Source organism: Pteropus vampyrus, unplaced genomic scaffold (assembly GCF_000151845.1).
Source record: "Pteropus vampyrus isolate Shadow unplaced genomic scaffold, Pvam_2.0 Scaffold33, whole genome shotgun sequence".
Lineage (NCBI taxonomy): Eukaryota > Metazoa > Chordata > Mammalia > Chiroptera > Pteropodidae > Pteropus > Pteropus vampyrus.
The window spans coordinates 840201-847386 of NW_011888814.1; the positions used below are offsets into that span (position 1 = coordinate 840201).

The following is a 7186-nucleotide window of genomic DNA, read 5'->3' on the forward strand; positions in this document are numbered from 1 at the left end:
ACAGAGGATTCATCTGTTTTTATCATTGTTTGGATTTGATTTGTTGTAATCTTCCATTTTTTAAAATATATTTCCTCAAAGCAGGTAAGCTGAATCTCTTTTCTGTGAATGTTTTTCCTTTTATGTAGCTCTTCTTGAGCTTGTTTTGCAAAGAGAACCACAAACGATCAACTTCTAACGCCACAGAATAAACTTCTGTCTAGAATTTTTCATAAAGGATCTCGTAGGAACTTTTTCAAGTCTCTCTTTTTAGCTTATCTGTCAGTTTTCTAGGAAACTCAGTTCAAGGAAACTCTCTTCATTAGATTTCAAGTGTAGTATTTATAAATTTGGGTAAATATATTCTTTATGAGGCCCCCAGAATTTACCAATGCCCCTGTTCTGTCTGCAGATGACCTTCCTCACTACCTTTAATTTAGGATCCTGTAAGCTAACTAACTACCAGTGAAGCTTTCCTGGAGGACTTGGTAAGCCTTGACTCCATATATTGTTTGTGTTTCGATTTTGTACCTGAAACTTTATTGAATTAATTGATTAGTTCTGAGAATTTTTTTCTGAGAGTTTTTTGGTGGAGTTTTTATGAGTTTCTATATATAGGATCATGTCATCTGCAAGTGGAGACTCTTTTATTTCTTTCTTCCTAATTTAGCTCCCTTTTATTTTTCGTGTCCAATTGCTCAGAATAGGACTTAAAATACAATGTTGAATAGGAGCAGTAATAGTGACACACTTGCCTTGTTCTTGATCTTAGAAAGTTTTCAACCTTTCACCTCTGAGTATGATGTTAGTAAGCTGTAGACTTCTTATATATGACCTTTATTATGTTGTGGTATGTTATTTCTATATCCACTTCGTTAACAGTTTTTATCATGATCAATTGTTGAATTTTGTCAAATGTTTTTTCTTCATCTGTTGAGATTATCATATCATTTTTATTTTTCATTCTATTAATGTGGTGTAACATATTTATTAGTGTGGGTATTTTGAACCATTCTTGAATTCCAGAGATAATCTCACTTGATTGTGGTGTTTGATCCTTTTAATGTATTAGTGATCCTTTTAATGAATTCGGTTTGCTAGTATTTTGTTGAGAATTTTTGTATCTTTGTTCATCAGAAATATTGGCATGTAGTATTTTTTTGTTGTTGTTTTGTTTTGTTTTAACTTGTGGTGTCCTTATCTGGTTCTGGTATCTCTCTCTATTTCTGGCTGTATCATTTCAAGAACTTTTTTTCAAACATGTTAACAGAACAAAACACAATGAGTAAATAGTTTCTCTTATTTAGTTTTTATGCAACTGGAATATAGTTACCATTAGAATTATCTGGCTTTTTGTGTAATGTGTTACTGGAATATTTTCTAGTAACTTTAAACTTTAGTGATGCTATTAGTATTTATTGAATTATGTTTTATATTTTCTAGAGGTAAATTTACCTTTGTGACAATATGAATGAATTTTTGCCATACAGAAATCCCCAAAGACTGAAAATTAATCATCACTCCAAACAGAACTGAAAAGGAAGATATAAAAATAACTTTCATCTTTGATTTTCAACATTAATATTAACCACTTAACTGTTTAAATACACTATTTTCTATTTGGCTTCTTATCTGAGAAGGAAAAAAAATATCAAACAGCAACATTTTAAGCAATATTAAGTGAATAATGTCCCTATGCCATAGAGGAAATCTTTTGCCTTTTGATGAGAAACTAAACTTAATGTACAATTCAAAACAAGTGACCCAAAACTCTTTACAAAATATTTTCTCTTGAATATTGGTTCTAAATTTTTTTTTTTGAAAAGGAGACTTTTTTTTTCAAAGTAACAGATGTGACATTGAATTTATTCAAGATTTATAGTACCAGCGTTCCTATGAATATACCTATAATTTAAATGGCTAATACAAGAAATGTATTTTCAGAAGGACAGTTTAACTGATTGATAGGTAATTAATCTTGAAAAGGGAGACTAATTAGACAGTTTTCTGTGCCATAATTAGGCTACCATTATTTTTGAAGAGCGGTATGTTCCTGCTACTTTTATAATTCTTAACAATTCAGGAAAATTAAATTATTATAGTTGCTATAACTTAATGCGGAAATACTTGCTACCTAGAGCACCATAATAAAACATTAAAGTGCTTTTATTATGCAGAACTTCAAACGTTTTGGAGAGAACAACTCCATAGTGAGCAAAACATTTTTAAACCTCTTTGTGCTTTTAAATTTACACATTAAAACATTTGTAATATTATAAATCTTTAAAAATTTGGTTGTTTAAAAAATCCATTAACATTTTCTTTTGATTTTACTGTTAGAATATGCATCATTATTATTTATTTTTTATACTTGTCTTTTCCTGGAAAAATTGACCTGAGTCAAATAATACATTTGATAGGGTGTGAGATTTTAAAATGTTACATTCCAGTCTTACGTCTCGGAATTGGAAATTCTTTAGGTAAGTATCTTATTCCAAAATATGTCTTTAGATCAGGAGAGTTCAAGCAAAATTTTCAAACCAGAACTGGCTAGGGAAATGGGAGGTTCCCTTTATAGTAGCTCTCTATTTCCAAAACATCATAATGTTTCTTAGAAATAAAGGTGAATGTAATTTTAGCTCATATGAATTAGTGAACGTTTTACCTTCTACGGCTTGTTATTAAGTAGGTTAGGTTGCGATTAATAGATAATAACAATACGAATGCCCTAATAATATGTATCATTATTTTTATTCCTTGTACTTTGTGAAAGCACACATACGTACCCTCAAAATACTTGAATTGTAGTGATTATGAAATTATCTGCATGTTTAGATAACTCAGAGAATCTAGTGAAAAGAAAAGAAATATATTACTGTAGATGGTGACTATATTTGCAAACATTTAGTAATTAATGCGTGTGTGTACATATACATTTAATTATAAATTTTCCAGACACTTTCATATTTCTAAATTGTGAATTATTTGAGGGTAAAAAAAATGTATTGTTTACTTTTAATTCCCATCACTTTTCTTCAGGCTGAACAATGCTTAAATCATCTGGTTTATTTGCTGGTTTGTTTCTTCCAAGTAATTACCATATTTATCTAACAATAACTATAGTTTTGGTATTCATACCTGCTTTCACCCCTTTTAGAAATATTATGTCCTGCATATATATTTATTTTGGAACTTTTGCTATACGAGAGAGTGTGTTTCAGACCATAAGATTTGATGTAAAGTAAATAAATACTCTTCCATTTATTGGAGAAGTATTTGAATAGTGCAGATTATAATTTATTAAAATGCGATTAGCTTACAGGAATGTAAAAGTAAATTTTCAAGGTATAAGAAATAGAATAAAAAGTAAACAGTGAATTTATTGATGTTTTAAAGCATCATTTTCTTTTGTTGAACATTAAAATTATTTTGTTTTATTAATAAAAGTAATACTATGATTAATGTCTTTCTATATACTGTCTTGAGTTTTTGATTCTTTCATTATGCTAGACTCCTTTAGGAATTAGTAGGACAGTGGGATTGAACCTATTTAAGTCTCCTGAATGCCAAAGTTCTCTCAGAATTTACATGCTCAGCATAGTATGATCATCCTCATTGATCCTTGAAAATTCTGCATTTGCTATATTTTAGTATTTGATAATTTTATAAGTAAAAATACTATTTCTTTGCATTTGATTTTCTAAGGTTGATCATATTCAACTTTATTAGTCATTTGTATTTTGTTTTCCTAAATTGTATTAACTTATAACTGCTATTAATGTCCCTTAGCATCACTTGCAGAAGCTGATGCTATTTCTTCAACCTTAAACATTACTACTCAAAAGTAAGCATGTTATATAAAACGTACTGTAAAGCATCTCTGCACCGTCCTAACTTTTCTGTTTCCCGATGTTTCTTACAGATTCTTTGACTACCCAAATTCTCGAATTCATCATTGTATGCTCACCACTATGTATTACTTAATTTGCTAACAAAGTCAAAATCTTTTAGAGGCTAGCTTCTTATTGGTATAGGCCCCCACCTGGAGTCAAAAGCTTTCTACAAAGTAGATCCAGCCTCGTTTTTCCCCCTAGTTTATATCTTATCGCACATAGATTTTATCGTATTGGAATTAGATTGCCAAGCCAAAGTACCTGTACCCATCTTCCCCTCACTTTGTCCAGTGGCTCCCACATTCATTCTTTGCTGATTTCAATCCCATTCTCTACTTTATCTTTTTATCTCTAAATGAAACTCTGTAAAGAATTTTAAATTCCACATTTCTTCATGTAAGCTAACCTTATCCAAAGGGTTTCTGGGAACCACCATTACTGAATTTTTCCCATAAGATATTTACCATGTTCTGTCTCCTGTAAGGTAATCTAGATTACCCTATGGATCAGCTCTTTAAAGGCTGGCACTGCTCCATCCTCACGGAACTGTGGGGTTTTGCAAACAATAGAGACTTGATTTATATTTGTTCAATTGAATTATACCTGCTTGGTTGCTGGTAAAATTCAGTTTTGTTGCAAAGATTAAGTCCTTCATCAAATAATCTCAAAACTTCTCTTGGGGTTTTCTATTTGTTTTTTTCAGAGTAAGTTTTGCAGTTATTATTACTCTGGCTTAAAGAAAGCATTTACAAATATTCTTTGGGGGGATGCCTTTTTTAACCCAGTATAGACACTTTGAATCACTTTGTGCTCTGGGCGACAAAACCTCAGAAACATAGTTAATTTTGAAGAAGATACTTCTGAATTTGAGGGCTACTAATAGTATCTGTATGCTTAGAGAGGTTTAATTTTATTACTTCTGACTTTATATGAAAATAAGAAGGAATGTTAACAATGGCAATGGGAAGTGATCTTTGGAGACTGACTTTAATATACAGGTACAGAAAATCCATAAGTTATTTCAAATGTAAATTGTTATTTCTATAGTATTTAAGGGTGAAATACAAGTAGTGTATGTTCTGCAATAATTTATATGGCAGTTTATACTTTTTATAGCTTTACCTATAATTACAGCTTAATAAATGTTTATTGTTTTATCTATATTGCCTCATTTTATCTTTAATGTCATTTATTAGGTAGGCAGTGTTTTTAATTTCCATTTTACAAAAAAGGAAACTATTTGTGAAAAGATAACATAATTAGCCAAAATTCACAGAAAACAGAATATTGAAAATGAGTACATCCAGTTTAGTACTTTGCTATTGAAAGTGTGGTTCATAGATGAGAAGTTTTGGCATTGCATTGTTGGACATGCAGGACTCACTTCTGATCTATTGATTCAGATTTGCTTTTTAACAAGACGTCCATGTGATTCCTTTGCACATTAAAGTTTGCAAAGTGCCAATTAAATATCTTGTCACACTTTTTATCTGTCTTAAAATGTAGATTTTATTATTAATTGGGTATGTTAAGGCCGGTAGATCGAGAAACAAAGATAGTTTGTTACTCATAATTCCCAAGAGGAGGGGGCATATCATGCCATGCAGGGGGCTAACAGGGAAGCAGCAGGGTCTATTGGGAGGCACAGGGAGTGAGGGGAAAATGAGGGCAAGTACCTTAATTGTAGTCTCCACGAAATCAAGGCAAAGGATAAGCAGTGTGAGGATTGGCTCGTTTGAATAATTTCAGTAGCACCATAGTATAGAGGGAATAGATATAGAGGCTGTCTAAAGTTGTTTGATATCTGGCACTGGGGTGATTAAGGCAGTGGAATAGTGACCTGCAGTATAAGAGACAAATGAAGGACTTGATGGAAGTATGGGCTCTGTACTGGTTGTGTGCATATAAATGTACAAAGGTTAGTCCTTTACTATTTCTAGGAATTGGCCTTGAGAGGGACAGTCTCTTCAGGTTCAGCAAAGCCCTAAGATGTCAGAGTGTCAGAAAAACAAAATTAAAAGGCATGGTCAATATATTATCACATTGAGTAAAATCCTATCATAATGTAGCTAGCAAAATCTAGAAAGCTTCTTAATGTAAAATATGGAGATACAATATTGCAAGGTTAATGAAAGGATTGAGTGAGCCAGTTTAGTTAGCCTCTGGAGTTTCCAGGGGTCTGGCTGGGCAGATAAAATCCATTCAGGTCCTGGCTACTGATGGGCACTACCTGGAGGCACCTCTCCGCTTTGGTTTATTTCTTTAAGAATGAAGATTATTCTGCTATCTGTTACTGGCAGAGACTTTTATGGGTGCAGCTATTCCAGAAATAACCCCATGAATTAACATCTGATTTGACATTGGAATTTGGGCGCAGAGAAGAATTAAGGCAGAATACCTGCCCTAATTTACCTGATTTCTGTTTCCTTACCTCTTGAACTTCATTCAAGCCTACCAGTTCTCCTAACCAGAAAATAAGAACTAAGAAGCACTTGGGACACTTGTATTTAAAGATATAGAAGAATATAATGCACCTACCAATTAGGTTATATCAGAATTAATGAAGTTAGGGGAAACTATAGAGCCACATGGTGCCAGCTAAAGAAAAATAACAATGCCATCCACTTATCTAGTACCTACTGTTATGCTAGGTACTACATGGACACTAGTACACTGAATCTTAACATACAGATATGAAAATTAAGGCTTAAGAAAGTTTAGTAACTGACTAAAGTTATTACATGTTGGAGAGTTAGTGTTAAATACCATAGCCATCTGATGTAAAAGCCCATGTGTTCTCCTATAGGTACGTCTTTAGTGTCACAAAGTGGATGATAATGCTTAAACAGTTTATATATTGTAAGAAAGATCTTTTCCATCCTTATTAAGGAAAAGGTTGATCTCTCAGTTCATTGTTCATTAATTCATTGTGATAGCATCAACAAGAGAGAATAATTTCTTGATTTTTCTGAAATGGCTGGAGTTCAACTTTTTTAGGTCAGCTTACTTTCTTTTTGTCATACTCAAAGCTAAATTATGAAATCTGGAATATTCACAGGACTGCTTTTGCTTGGCTTATCTAGGTTGAGAAATATGTGATATAATTTAGATATAACATTTAACTCAGGATAAGAATTTTACGGAGATGTATAAATATGGGAGAGAAGAGTTTATGTGGAATCATAAAAGAATATCTTAAATTTTTGTTGCTTTTATTGAGATGTAATTTGCATACAATAAAATTTACCAATTTGTGAATAATTCAATAATTTTTACAAATATATACTGTCAGGTATAGTTGTTTGTCAGGTTTA

General features: G+C 31.9%; 1 pseudogene; it reads right to left on the reverse strand.

The window, feature by feature from the left end:
• Positions 1–6674: 6674 nt before the first annotated feature.
• LOC111738004 lies at positions 6675–6792 on the reverse strand (annotated as a pseudogene).
• Positions 6793–7186: the final 394 nt, after the last annotated feature.